The following is a 13,889-nucleotide window of genomic DNA, read 5'->3' on the forward strand; positions in this document are numbered from 1 at the left end:
GGGAATAGGGAATACGTTTTCTTTTTGGAGACTATTTTATTTCATTCATTTTAACAACTCAATTCAATAAATGGGTTTGCTGAGTGAATGAAAAAAAATCTATGAGTGAATAAATGCCACCTGTGTATAATGTTCCATCTGAACAAGGAATTTTGAAGACAGCTAAGAGGTGGTTCTTTATCTTCAAAAGTTTTTAATGGAGTTATGAGCTCTTACCTGTTGCCTACTCTAGGTAAATAGCTTTCATGCTTTACAAAGTGTTTTTACATTTATTCTCTCATTGAACCTTCATAAAACTCTGGTATGTAAAATCAGACTTTTCCCTCATTTTATAGGGAGGGAAAATGACTTGCCTGGGGTTCTATTGTAGAAAGATTAGTGTCAGCTGTCATCTATGTGTAGAAAGGCAAATTCTAATCAATCCTTTGCTGGCAAGCTATTCCTGATGAACCATGCCTGTTTTATCAATCTGTTTAGTAAGGATTCCATATGAATTTGAACTCCTTGGTATATACATTTAACTTGTTCTTAAGTTGTTTTCACTGGGACATGTTCCAAAAGGAAGAAACTACACTCGTTTTTTAAACCTTCTCTTAGTGTTTTGTTGGCACATGCTGAGGAATGCACTTCACTGAGAATCTTTGGGACCAGATGATGGTTGTGTCTGAGGTCTGTTTGGTACTTTCCCTCCTTGAATTGGCTGTCTACATGAACATTTTTGGTAAAGTACATACTGCATTTGTAAAATATAAAATGATTTGCACACTTGTCTTCTCAAAATACAAATATATGCATTCCACTTACCAGGAAGGCATCAGAAAAAACACCAGAAGCTAGACAAGAGAAGACCCAATTCAAGTTATGGCTCCAGAATTTACAAACATGTAGCCAATGACAAAGTCATTTAGCCTTGCTAAATCTCTTTCCTCACTTATAAAGTGACAGGGTTACTTTTCTTTGTCTATCTATAGATTGGTATTTACAAAACTACTGGGCAGACAATGTCTTTGTAGAGGATTTTGAACTTCTACCAGGAAAACATTATAAAAATGTAGCTTTTATTATCATCATGCAGCCATTATAGCTGGTACAATTGGTTTTGTTAAACATTGAAGATCAGGGTTCATGGATTATAGTGTCAATTTTGTCATAAACTTCCTATTTGACTGTGAACACCCAACTTCACACTTTTGTTCCTGAATTTACCTTCTGTAAAATACAGATAGTAATATTTAACTGCATCATACAGGATGTTATGAAACTTTCCTTTTTCAATATTCTCAAGTATAAAGAAACATAACAATTATTAGCACTACTTTATTCTGACTGGCATCTTTGTAGGACAGTCTTAGCATATATGAATAAATTAGAGAGGTAAAGTCTTCTTTCTAGTATATAGTTAAAAATTTTTGCATATATATTTCTCCTATATTCTCTCCTTAAACTGTTATGGAACCAGGCTGGAATGCTGGTGGAAAAACCAAGCAGCACTCGGAGATCTTGGTGGATAGGAGATTTATTTAACACCACCGGGCTCAGAGGAGACCATTTCTCCAAAGATATGAGTGCTGAATGCAAGTGGGAAGGGTAATTTATAGTTGTCAGCTTCCATATCTGTGGGGGTTTTCACGTGTGTGGCAAACAGGGCAAGAAGAACCCGGAAGAGGGGTCTCTAAGCTAGAGACTAGAGCTTGTTTTAGTCCCATCGGCCTTCTTATGGTGTAAAATTTTATTCATTTTCTCAACATTCTCTCCTTTTATGCTTTTTAAAAAATCTTTTATTAGGCATCACTTTTTAGCTCTAGGGGTTGGTATCCTCGGAGGGCTAGGATATGTGCTGCAGTTTGGCGAGCAACAGTGTTTTCAATAAAACATACCAGGGTATTTAGTATATAGGGGCCAATGGTCACAAGTAAAATTATGGAAAGGAGGGGCCCTGCCAGGGATAGGAGCGAGAATGCCCAGTCTGTGAGATCCCATTCTCTCCATTAACTGATATTTTCCTGTTGTCTACATTGAACTCTTTCCTTGAGTTACTTAACCTTAGTCCTGACTATTCCTGATTTGTTTACAAAATAGCAACATTCATCCTCCAGAAAGATACAAGTCCCTCCTTTTTTTGAAGTGAGGAGGTCGAGGGCTTGCCTATTTTGAAGGGACACTGCTTCCAGGGAGTTTATTTGGCTTCGTAAGGTTAACAGGGAGTCTGCCATCTGTTCCATGTCCAGTTTGTTGGTGCAGTCTCTATTAGCCCAAGAGCAAGAAGCAAAATCAAGGCTATGACACCAGTAAGGGGCAAGGGCTGGCAGAGTTGCATCCAAACCCCTGGGCTTGGTCCATATGTTGATTCCTCAAGCTTCTGCTGTGAGCAGGCCAGCCAGCTTCTGGGGTGTGGCTGGAGCAGGGCAGGAGATGTCAGGGGCCAGTGTCTTTTTGAGGGTCAGTTTAAGCAGGTTGACTGGATCTGGATCACTTTGCCAGGTTGAGGGTTCCTCTGAGTTGGCCTTCTTAACTCTGGAGTGATGGACCCACGGGGTGATACCTGAAACTGAATCCTCTATTTGGTGGTATATCTGTAAAGTCCACCTCCAAGTTTTCAAAAGGGGTAGGTTTCTGGTAACTGTCAGATCAGGTTTAGGGAAGATATGGTTTGCATATTTAGAGATCCATCCTGTTTTCCAGTTGTTTAAATAATCTTATGCCCATGAGGTCTTATTATTATCCCGCAGAATAATAAGCACAGAAGATTATCTATACATGAAATACTGTGACAATTTTTCTGAAGTTTACCTCAAGTTGTCTAGTTTAGGCAAACAACAAACATTTAAAGGCGATCATAACTAGAATTTAACATCCATAATGGTGCATTGTTGAAACATAGTTTTTCTCTCTAAACCCCACCCCCCCTTTCCTGAGATAGCCAAATTGAGACCAATGCATTTGTAGAACAAGTCCAGTCTTAACAAACCTGGCCTAATTATTTACATAAGCTCAGCAAGAATAGCGATTGTTGGGGCACCTGGGTGGCTCAGTCGGTTGGGCGGTTGGGCAGTTAGGCGGTTGGGCAGTTGGGCGGTTGGGCATCTGACTTCAGCTCAGGTCATGATCTCACAGCTTGTGAGTTCCAGCCCTGCATTGGGCTCTGTGCTGACAACCCAGAGCCTGGAGCCTGCTTCAGATTCTGTGTCTCCCTCTCTCTCTGCCCCTCCCCCGCTCATGCTCTGTCTCTCTCCTTCAGAAATAAACATTAAAAACAAATTAAAAAAAGAATAAAGATTGATCATGTGGATTATTTATTTATTTATTTATTTATTTATTCGGTGAGCTTTTATTTTATTTTTTTAATATGAAATTTATTGTCAAATTGGTTTCTAAAGAACACCCAGTCTCATCCCAACAGGTGCCCTCCTCAATGCCCATCACCCACTTCCTCTCCCTCCCACCCCCCATCAACCCTCAGTTTATTCTCAGTTTTTAAGAGTCCATGAAGATCTTTTAAAGTCTGCTTTGCTGGAACCTTTTATAAGGAATCTCTGGGTTGAACTTTTAGTAGCCTCTCCAGGCCAGAAGCCAAGCCAAATACTTGCCATCAGACAGGCCTGCAATACCTGTAGAATTGGGCGAATTCCCCTTCATGAGGTCACCAAGATATCCTGAGGTTCCTGTACCTGCCAGGAAGTGACCTTCTTTACTCACCTGGTGAGGCTGCTGGGAACTCTGTAAGCAAGGTATCAGGCCAACATTTCCAACGGGCTTTATGGTTCCATGTTTCATAAAGTCAATCTTAGTTCCTTAAAGCTGTCTGGTCATATCTGAGTTTATGAATGCCACTCTCAAATATGACATTCCAGTCAAAGCCTTGGTAAAACCAATATTTGAATGGTGACCTGTCACAAGATGAACAGATTCTTATTGAACTTATGCAAACAATTGTAATTGCCATGAAAGAAAGAATACTCACTGAGAGTTTTTGAATTTCAGGGGAGTTATGTAGAGAGAAAAGATAAATGCTTCAGTTTACAAATAAATATGTTATGACATTTCTGTATATCATAGATATCTTAAGAGAAAGTTTCCTTAATCTGGAAGAGCAAACATTAGAGAACCAGCAATATTTTCAACAAGAATCACAAAACTATAATGTTCCTCAGTTCATTTAATCCCATGTTCCTAATTCTTGTTCAATTTGAATGCAGCTTTTTAGTTCTGGAAATTCTTACCCATTTTAGTATTAATCTTAAAGATGTCGAATACCTGCATTTGTCCCCAAAGTCCTTTTATAAATCTCCTTGAAGAAGAAACACGTTTTGTGAGAGAATAAGAACAATATAAATGATAAAATCTCAGAAATAGACATTGTTAAAGATCTGATGAGAGTTCATTATGATGCAATTGACAAAGAAATTCGGTTATTTCTGTGACACATAACACTTCAAGTAATCAGAATATTAAGTGATGACCTTATACCAAAACATTAAAACTTTAGGAATTGCATATATATTTGGGCAGTTACAGCATTTACCTGTGCAATACAACCTAAGGTTTACCATTGTATGACAGTGCCTTTCCAAGTAACTTAGCATCCCAAATAAAAAGGCCTAATTGGTCAAAAAGACTTCATTTACCATTTAAATCCTGGGAAGTTTGTTAAAACCTTAGGAAGTTATAAGTACATCCTAAATAGGATTACAGATCATTACAAATCTTAAAACTTTATTTATTCAACCAAGGTGGCAATAAAAGATCCTATAGGTGAATATATAGCATTATATAGTTGTTACCAAAACCTAGCTCCTTTAACATTGAGAAATTTTAACTAGTAATCAAAGACCTGATAAAGATGAAACCTAAAACTTTGGTTTTCCTGGAAGACAAACCTTTGTTTGCATTGTCTTATCAAGAGCAGATCAACAATGCAAGAACATTTTGACATTTGAGCAGAGAGAAAAGCAGAATTTCAACCTTATACCAGTGTACCTTTAAAATTCCATTCATCTCAACTTTGGTCCATCCTGAGCACACATAAAATTCCTTTTCAAAGATTTCTCTTCATGAACCTTCTACAACTTTCCTTTGCCTTCAAACTTTGTCCCAAAGCCATTTCTCTCCAAATAACCAGTCTCATTTAAGATAAAATTACTTTCTTCTACCCTCAACAAAAATGTATTTCCATTCCTTATATCTTTCTTACATACCTCCTACTTTCCTACATACAGGGTTGCTTTCCTTATTTCTATCAGTCTTAAGTACACTTAGCAGAATTTCAACTCTTAGGAAACCTTAGTCTCCAATTGAGGAGTTAGTAACCAACTGAGAGGTGTTTACACCAGAATTTTTTTAGATGGTAAATTCATGAACCAATTAAGTACAAAGCATGTTTTCCAATAGGTCCAAATAGCCTTAATTTCTCTGCAATAAGAAGTTAAAAACACAAACCTGTGTTCAGTAATCAAAGCTTTAGCAATTCATTCTATTTGGAAAAGACCTAGATATCCAAGGGGGTGCACTTGACTCCTTGACCTTGAGGATGGGAGGAGGAGCCAATGGTGCCTGAGGCACTGAGGAGGGTATAGGAACCAATTATGTAGACCACACCCAAGTTGGTGCAGAAACAGCAGGGGGAGGGGAAGGCAGAAGAGGAAAGGTGCCAGTAGAAGGCAGAGAAGGAAAACCTAATTCAAAACCTTTACTCAGACAGAGGAGCAGACACCATGTTGTTTTTCCACCAAAGTGGAAATATGGAGTCCACGTCAGGCCCGAGAAGACCGGGAATTTCCCTGAAACAAATGGAGTTTCAGCAACTGCTTGGGAACATTCCTTAAAGTCCCCATCCCAAGGTAGACTAACCACAGTTGGCTCCAATTACAGCTGTTAACCTGGGAAATGAGGGGGAATCCCTCACATCTATTAGGCAGAAGAACAGGGAGAGAGAGTCAGTGTCTCCTTCAGTCTGATTCTCTATCGGCCAGACCAATAAGGTCCCCTTCTCGAGGTTCCTCCTCCTGGTATCGGTTGGGTTTCTGGGACTTTCCCTGGTTGGGACATTTATTATTTTAATGTCCTTTTTCCTTGCAGTAGGCTCACTGACCCCTTGCTAAGGAGGTTCTGGGCCTCCCCCCCTTTTGTTGTGGTTCTTTTGTGCCTCTGGAGCAAACAGTGTGTAAGCCTCACATAGTCTCTTATAATAATCCCTGGGGGAATCTCCTTGCTGCTGGGAATATTTATGGGCTTCTCAGCCCCTGTTCTGATACCCTGGAGGAGAGCCTCTTGGTACTGGCAGATGTTGACCAGCATCTGGAGAGCTCCTGCACCTGGCCAAGGGTGCAATCTGGCTGCTGGTTCTTGTGGGGGAGGGTTCTCCGGTCCGGTCTAGGAGAGGAGACAAGGGCGGCAGTGGTGGAGAGACAGATGGGAGGAGGAGTTTCAAGCTCAGGGTCAGGGAGGAGGGAGCCCAGTGAGTCATAAGGTGGCAGAAAGACAGGATCTTCCTGCCAGTGTCCTGCAAACACTAGGGGAGAGGTGGGTTGCTCCTTTGGCTCCCTGGGTGAGTCTCCAGATAAAGCAGCTAAAACCTTTGCCTGGCTCTGCTTGCTATGGATGAATCACACCCAAGGCGGATGATTTTGGGCAATTTCAAGCCAGAGGTCGATGTATGGAAATTGATCAGGGTGACCTTGGTCTCTGGAGACAACATGCCAGATGCAGTGGACCATTGGGACATCTAAGGTTCCCTCAGAGGGCCCTCCTAAACCAAAAGTGGGCTGTTCTAACTCACATAGGGTCCTTAATGTGCTGGGGGTTATCTTAATTCCATAGTCTCCCAAAAAACCCTTCTTTGGTCTGTCCCAACCCCATAATATTCCCGTGAGGCAGAGTCGCATAGACAGAGGGATAGGGGTGCCCCCTCTAATGAGGAGATGAGTCAGATGCCTGTCTGGCTGTGTCCTGAAGGAACTTAGGTGACGCTTAACTGTAGCGGTCTCAGCTTTGTGACTTATGATCAGAAACTATTCCAATGCCGCCATACGCTGTGTGGCATTCACAACGGAATCGCAGATGGGCTCACTCAGACTCCATGGGCTTTTGGGGACCTTAAGGGTGCCTGCCTGTGGAGCCACAGAATTGAACTCGGCAGGCAAGCTAGACCGAGTTGCACACTCATACTCACATACACACCAGAGGTTATTACATTCCCTCCCATAGAATTCCTACCTGTGAGACTTCTGAGGTCTCCAGGGAGTGATCAGGTCCCCCTTCCACTCTTGTGAGTGGGCCTGACTAGATTGGGCCCCAGCCTTACCAGTTCTGACGTCGGGTCCAGGTCCTCACCTGCCAAGTCTCCTCGAGTCCAGCGGGAACGGCAGAGCTGGGCTGGCCAGAGGTGACCCAGTGGGAGACTGCTGAAATTCAGGCAGGGCGCACCTTCTCCCTTGCGATTCCTCCTTCTGTCACCGCCTCGCCATTCTTCCAAACCGGTGGCAACATATGGGCCAGCATGGTTGGGTTTCCCTGTCAGGGAACCAAATATATTACGGAACCAGGCTGAAATGCTGGCGGAAAAACCAAGTGGCACTCGGAGATCTTGGTGGATTGGAGATTTATTTAACACCAGTGGGCTCAGAGGAGACTGTTTCTCCAAAGATCTGAGTGCAGAATGCAAGTGGGAAGGGTAATTTATAGTTGTCAGCTTCCATATCTGTGGGGTTTTCGCTCGTGCAGCAAACAGGGCAAGAAGAACCCAGAAGAGGGGTCTCTAAACTAGAGACCAGAGCTTGTTTTAGTCCCATTGGCCATCTTATGATGTAAAATTTTATTCATTTTCCCAAAACAACTAATATTTACTGAACTCCACCTGTGTGCCAGGAATTGAATTTAGTGCTGAGAGTTCAAAAGTGGCACTTCCCTGTACCTGCTTTAGGAGGTTTAGAAGTAGAGATCATAAGTTTCTTCAACTGAGTCCTGCTGCTGCTTCAGGTACAGTGCAAGAAAGCAGCATGCTGACAGGGCCCAACAAAGCATGACAGTTGAAACTATTAATGATCATGTCTACTATTTCATAGGAATGAGGCTTGAGGTGCTTACTGGGTCTTAGTTTCTACTATTCATCCATTACCTAGCTATGTGACTTTGGGCACATCAGCTCCACTCCTTGGCATCTCAGTTTTCTCATCTGCAGTCTTTAAGACATCATTTATTTTAGGGTTTCTGTCTTTCAGCTACCGGCAAGACAACAGTTTATAAAGACAAGGGAGTTTGTTTCTTATGATTAGCTTCATTAGCCAATCAAGATTAGAAAAGAATGTCTGGGATGAATGGTCCCTTATGGACCTTTGAATGAATAACACCTTTCATGGTGTGTGTAAAGGGAAATGATGAGTTTGTTGATCCAATGTAGCCCACTATAAATACAAACTCTCAAGCCAAGTTTGTTGTTTTCTTGGATTACATTTCCTTAATTTACAGGATCAATCAAAATTGGAGTTTACCTTGAGGTTAATGATATGTACAGTGTTAAGTGAAGGCAGAAATGAAATATTTTATTTTTCAGAGGGCTTTATGTGATTTACTCTTTGTAGTAGGCAGATTTGTCTTGCTCAGAATATCCTTATTGTTTGTACTCCTTGGAGTCCTAAGAAAAATCATGCATAATTTCAATTTCAGTGCAGATAACAACAAGCTTCCTAAAAGTTTCAACTTAGAATTTGTGTTTCTTTCCCCCTGCTTGACTTGAGTGGCAGGAGGCTTAAGGGGGTAGGGCCATGTCTCCTTCCACTTGTGTATCATGGCCCAGCAACTTGATGCTTTAGGCATTATTTAAAAATCCAATGTATTCAAACTTTGGCTTCTGAGAGCAGTAGAATCCATACGAACAAATAATAGAGTGATAAATACAGAATTTTCATTAAGGAAAAGACTATATTGTGTCCTTTTAAATCAGTATTCAGAAGTTAATCTCAGCATTCACAACCTACTATGTGCTTTAGCTTTGTGCTCATGAAGAAAAGAAAGGAACAAAAAAGTTGATAGTTCTTCTTTCAAATATTATTGTGGCATAAAGAAATAAGTTTAATATATGCCAACAGTGAGCTCCACTAACATTGTGATATTAATTTAATGCTAGTCTCATTAATTTAATACAAGTCTCTTTGAGCCCTGCATAATTGCTGCCAAGAAAGATAGTGCAACTCAGTGAAGAACAGTTTGTGCAGAACCACCCTAAATTTGTCTGGTTAACTAGAGTAACACAACTGTTAAATTTTCTAGTTTTATTTTTCTTCACAGTATTGGTTCACTCATGAAGATAAAAAAAAGGAGGGGCTCTTTAAAAATACCAATGCATGATTACCATCTAGATTTTCCTTGAATTGCTTGTTACTTCATGTTCACAAAAGCTATTTTATATTAAAATGCATGAACTTTTGCATTTAGAATGTGTCTAATTTTTCTCAGTTGTGGTTATATCCTTTTAAGAATAATTTTAAAACCTTCTTTTAACCTTGTGATACTTAAAAAAAAAACTTGAAAAGCAAAGGAATGAATTAGTAGTAGCTTTATTGTTGTTAGTCTATGGACTTTGACTCTGCAAACTTCTGTTCAGGATTCCTTTGATAGAGAATTAATTTAAAAGAAAATAAAAGAAAGACAAGAAACGCTGACATCAGCTCAAAAGTTTTTTGCTGACCTTTAGTTAACAAAGCTCTAAATGGCTACTAGTCTTCCACCTGCAATCAAGTGTAATAAACCTTTGCAGCAGAAGTCAAATTCTAGGAGAAAAAAGTTGGAAGCACACACTTACACCATAAAACCTTATTTATTGCAACCATCAGTCTTCTAAGATATGCTCCACAATGGGATTTGGTAAAGCCATTACAAGGTGCCGTATGAGTTCCATTTGCCTACAGTAAATAGAATGTCAGAAATGTCAGGGGGAAATAAATATCAGGCTGGTTAAAAGGGAGCAGAGATGGCTCAAAGCATCATTGAGAGGACTGATTTATCTGGCATGCTGTAATGACTGCAGATGTGGATCTGTTATTCTAGATGAGCAATGAATTTGATGAGCTGATAACATAGGGCCAGAGAGCCTGGCTTTAATTACTGATGAGGAATTTATTTGTGAAGCACTCTGATTTACGGAGGGTTTGTTCTGTTATTGACAGGTGACCTTGGGGCTTTTCTCTTCTGATGAATCCCCAAAAAGGAGCTTTTAAAAGAAATAATCAAACGAAAAGTATTTTATCTGTGCTTAGAACACAATGAAGTCATTTGAGATACATTGTTGGGGTGGAAGCTACATTCTTGCTACACACAAAAAGTTTGCTGTTGTGGTTATTTGCTGCTTATAAATTACTGCTGATTTTTACTCAAGTATATTTTTATGTTTTTCCTCTAAAGTAAGCCTTAATTCTGAGACTAGATGTTGGTATTTATTAGTGTGCTTCTGTCAAGTCAGTTTGAAAAGAAGTTAACTAATTTTCTTTTGCAAACCTTATATCTTATTGTATTTCTTTCTTGTTTTACTTTTACTTCTGAAGAGCTGGCGGGCATTGGCACTGCAATTTTTTGTGTGAGTATTGTAATGTTTTCTGCAAAAAGTATTATACAGTCTACAATGAAAATCTTAGCATAAATAGACTGAGGCTTTTATATCTGCATTTGTATGCATGTATAGAACAATAACTAATTAAACTATACTATTATATTATACTATTATAATAATACTATTATATTGTATTTATACTGGATTTTATTAACTAATATCTGTCTTCTGTATTTCAGATGAGGGGATTTCATCATTAAGGACAAATGTGACTTATTTATTTATTTATTTATATGAAATTTATTGTCAAATTGGTTTCCATACAACACCCAGTGCTTATCCCAACAGGTGCCCTCCTCAAGGCCCATCACCCACTTTCCCCTCCCCCCACCTCCTATCAACCCTCAGAAAAATATGGAACGCTTCATGAATTTGCGTGTCATCCTAGTGCAGGGGCCATGCTAATCTTCTCTGTATCATTCCAATTTTAGTATATGTGCTGCTGAAGCAAGCACAAATGTGACTATTTTAGAATAAATTTAGCACCCTAAATTGTGTTACTATAATGTAGAACTAATGTATATATATTCCTAAAAATAAGATTTTATTTGATTTATCAAACCAGGTCGACTTGAAATTTTTTTAAATTGGAGGTTAATAAAGATTAAATAATAATTAAAGCAGGCTTTACCCGTTTTTTCCTCCTGTTTTGTGGTTTTATATTTTTAGGTGGGAAACCTTTTTTTTTTTCCTTTTGCTTTTTTTCTATTGTGGATTTACCATTATAAACTATATATAGACTTATTGTTTTAATTTTTTTTAATGTTTATTTATTCTTGAGAGAGAGACAGAGACAGAGTGTGAGTGGGGGAGGGCCAGAGAGAGAAGGAGACACAGAATCTGAAGCAGACTCCAGGCTCTGAGCTGTTAGCACAGAGCCCGACACGGGGCTTGAACTCACAAGCTGTGAGATCATGACCTGAGCTGAAGTCGGACGCCCAACTGACTGAGCCACCCAGGTGCCCCTGTATATAGACTTCTATATTTTCCCCTCAAGTAGAAGATTCACTTCTCATCTTATTCATTTTAGATAGGTTAAGTTCCACCAAACAAATGTCAAGTGTATGTTTTCAGGCAATGGGTAAATGCTCTCATGGTAGTACGATCTGTATTTTGGGAAGCTTAAGCACACTAAAAGGTCAAATGGCTAAAATCACAGTTTTCTTACTACAGAATTTTACCATGAGGCACAAGAGTCAGTTCCTACTTCAAAGTATGTGATTTACTTCCATAGAACAAAATTTATTTATATGCGTTTACACACTCTCTTTATATTCTTTCAGTGTAATCTCCTGACAGCATTTTATTAGTCTCCAAGGCCAATTTCTAAAGAAAATAGAAGTAAATGGAATAAATTCCATTTGCTATGGTGAGACTGAGGAACCAAAATTAAATACTTTAAAGAAGTTGATTCAGAAAAAGAATGAGCATAATTAACAGGCTACTGCTCAACAAAGAAATAAAGGTAGATTAGTCACTGAAGTATATCTACGTCTACAATGTGTTATTTAATCAACACATCAGAATTTATGCATCCAAACTAGTTATTTAGATATAAACTTTTCCAAATAATACTGCTTTTGCTCATAACATTTTTGAATCACGCTTTATGGAATTATATGCTAATCATATGTTTTGTTTTTATAAATGTAATCAGTAATAGTCATTATCCTTTAGGATGAATTATTTTTCATTATGACCTAATAAATTTTACATATTAGTGGTAAACTGAAAAACTCAGGTGATCTTTTTCCAGTCTTATTTTCCTTGACCTTTCTGCAGCTTTTGAAAAGATTGAAAATCTTTCTTCTTGCCTTCTGTAACAATATAATTTTCTGGTTTTCTTAGGTCTCTTTGATCACTCTTCATCACTGTTACCTCCATAGCTAAAGAATAAAAAATTCTATTGTTGGCTCTGTTTTTCTACCTCTATATTTACTTCCTTAAAGAGATCATGACTTAAAACTATTACCTCTTCAAAAATGATCCTCAAACTCCAGAAACAATAGCTTTTCGTCTTTTCGGTGTTAGAATTCTAGCTGCCTTTAGTCATGTTTATATACCTCCAAACTGGGCTTAGAATTCTCATCTCTAAATCACTTCATAATTGTCTATATTAATATTAGTTGTATATATAATAATTGTATATATTTTTTATAATTGTGTATAGCAGTATGATTCCATTTTACAAGTTTATGATTCTCATTCAAACTTTACTGCCTTTTGACCCCCCCTTTCCCCTTTTTTCCCCTTCCCTACTGTCCATTTCTAGTCTACCCTAACACACAGTAACTATAATGTTGGAATTGCCTCCTGGCTTTTTCAGTCCCTTATTCTTCTGGATTACCTTCATATTGCTTCTAGCATAATCATTTAAAAAATTTGTATAGTTTGCTGTTTTTATTTTCCTTAAGAGTCTTTAGTGAATCTTTTCTTTAAGTTTATTTATGTGGAGGGGGAGGCAGAGAGAGAGGGAGAGAGAGAATCCCAAGAAGGCTCTGTGCTGTCAGCCTGACACCACTCTCGATCTGACCAACCAGGGTATCGTGAACTGAGTGAGAATCAAGAGTTGGAGTCTTAACCATCTGAGCCACCCAGGCGCCCCATCTTTAGTGGATCTTTTAGTGATTTTTTTTTAGATTTTTTTTTAACGTTTATTTATTTTTGAGACAGAGAGAGACACAGCATGAATGGGGGAGGGTCAGAGAGAGGGAGACACAGAATCCGAAACAGGCTCCAGGCTCTGAGCGGTCAGCACAGAGCCCGACGCGGGGCTCCAACTCACAGACCGCGAGATCATGACCTGAGCCGAAGTCGGCCGCCCAACTGACTGAGCCACCCAGGCGCCCCTCTTTTAGTGATTTTTAATTGCCTTTAGAAATTAATTTGAACTCCTGAGCTAAGAATTCAGTCTTTTCTATTATATGATTAACTCATACATATTAAAACCTATCTGGTCTTCTGAGTTTTCATTCTAACAGCTTCAGTAATCACTCATGGGTGAGTGGCTCACAAATTGCTATCTTAAGTTTGATGTTGTCAGAAGAAGGATGAAACTGGTGGATCAAGTTACTTGGTTTTGCCTCTAGCCAAGTAAGTATGGATAAGTCAGTGATCTCCACAGTACATGCAGAAGACATTTAATGAATGTTGATAGAATTAAAATACTGTCTTAAAGTGTTTCTCTGTGACTGTTTAAGAGTAGTTAAAGAGTTAAAGAGTAGTTTATTTCCATGGATGCACATCTATGTCACAAATAAAATGAAATCCAGAGAGTTTTCTGTATTAG

General features: G+C 38.9%; 1 protein-coding gene and 1 non-coding gene across 2 annotated transcripts in view; one reads left to right on the plus strand and one right to left on the minus strand.

Annotated features, from left to right (window-relative positions):
- DACH2 (dachshund family transcription factor 2) overlaps positions 1 to 13,889 on the plus strand; it is a 775,171-nt gene that overhangs the window by 51,631 nt on the left and 709,651 nt on the right. The window lies entirely within an intron of this gene.
- Positions 10,949 to 11,055, minus strand: LOC128311618 (U6 spliceosomal RNA). The gene has a single exon (XR_008290153.1). It is a non-coding gene; the product is annotated as a U6 spliceosomal RNA (small nuclear RNA).

The sequence above is a fragment of the Acinonyx jubatus genome, chromosome X (genome assembly GCF_027475565.1).
Source record: "Acinonyx jubatus isolate Ajub_Pintada_27869175 chromosome X, VMU_Ajub_asm_v1.0, whole genome shotgun sequence".
In the NCBI taxonomy this organism is placed as follows: domain Eukaryota; kingdom Metazoa; phylum Chordata; class Mammalia; order Carnivora; family Felidae; genus Acinonyx; species Acinonyx jubatus.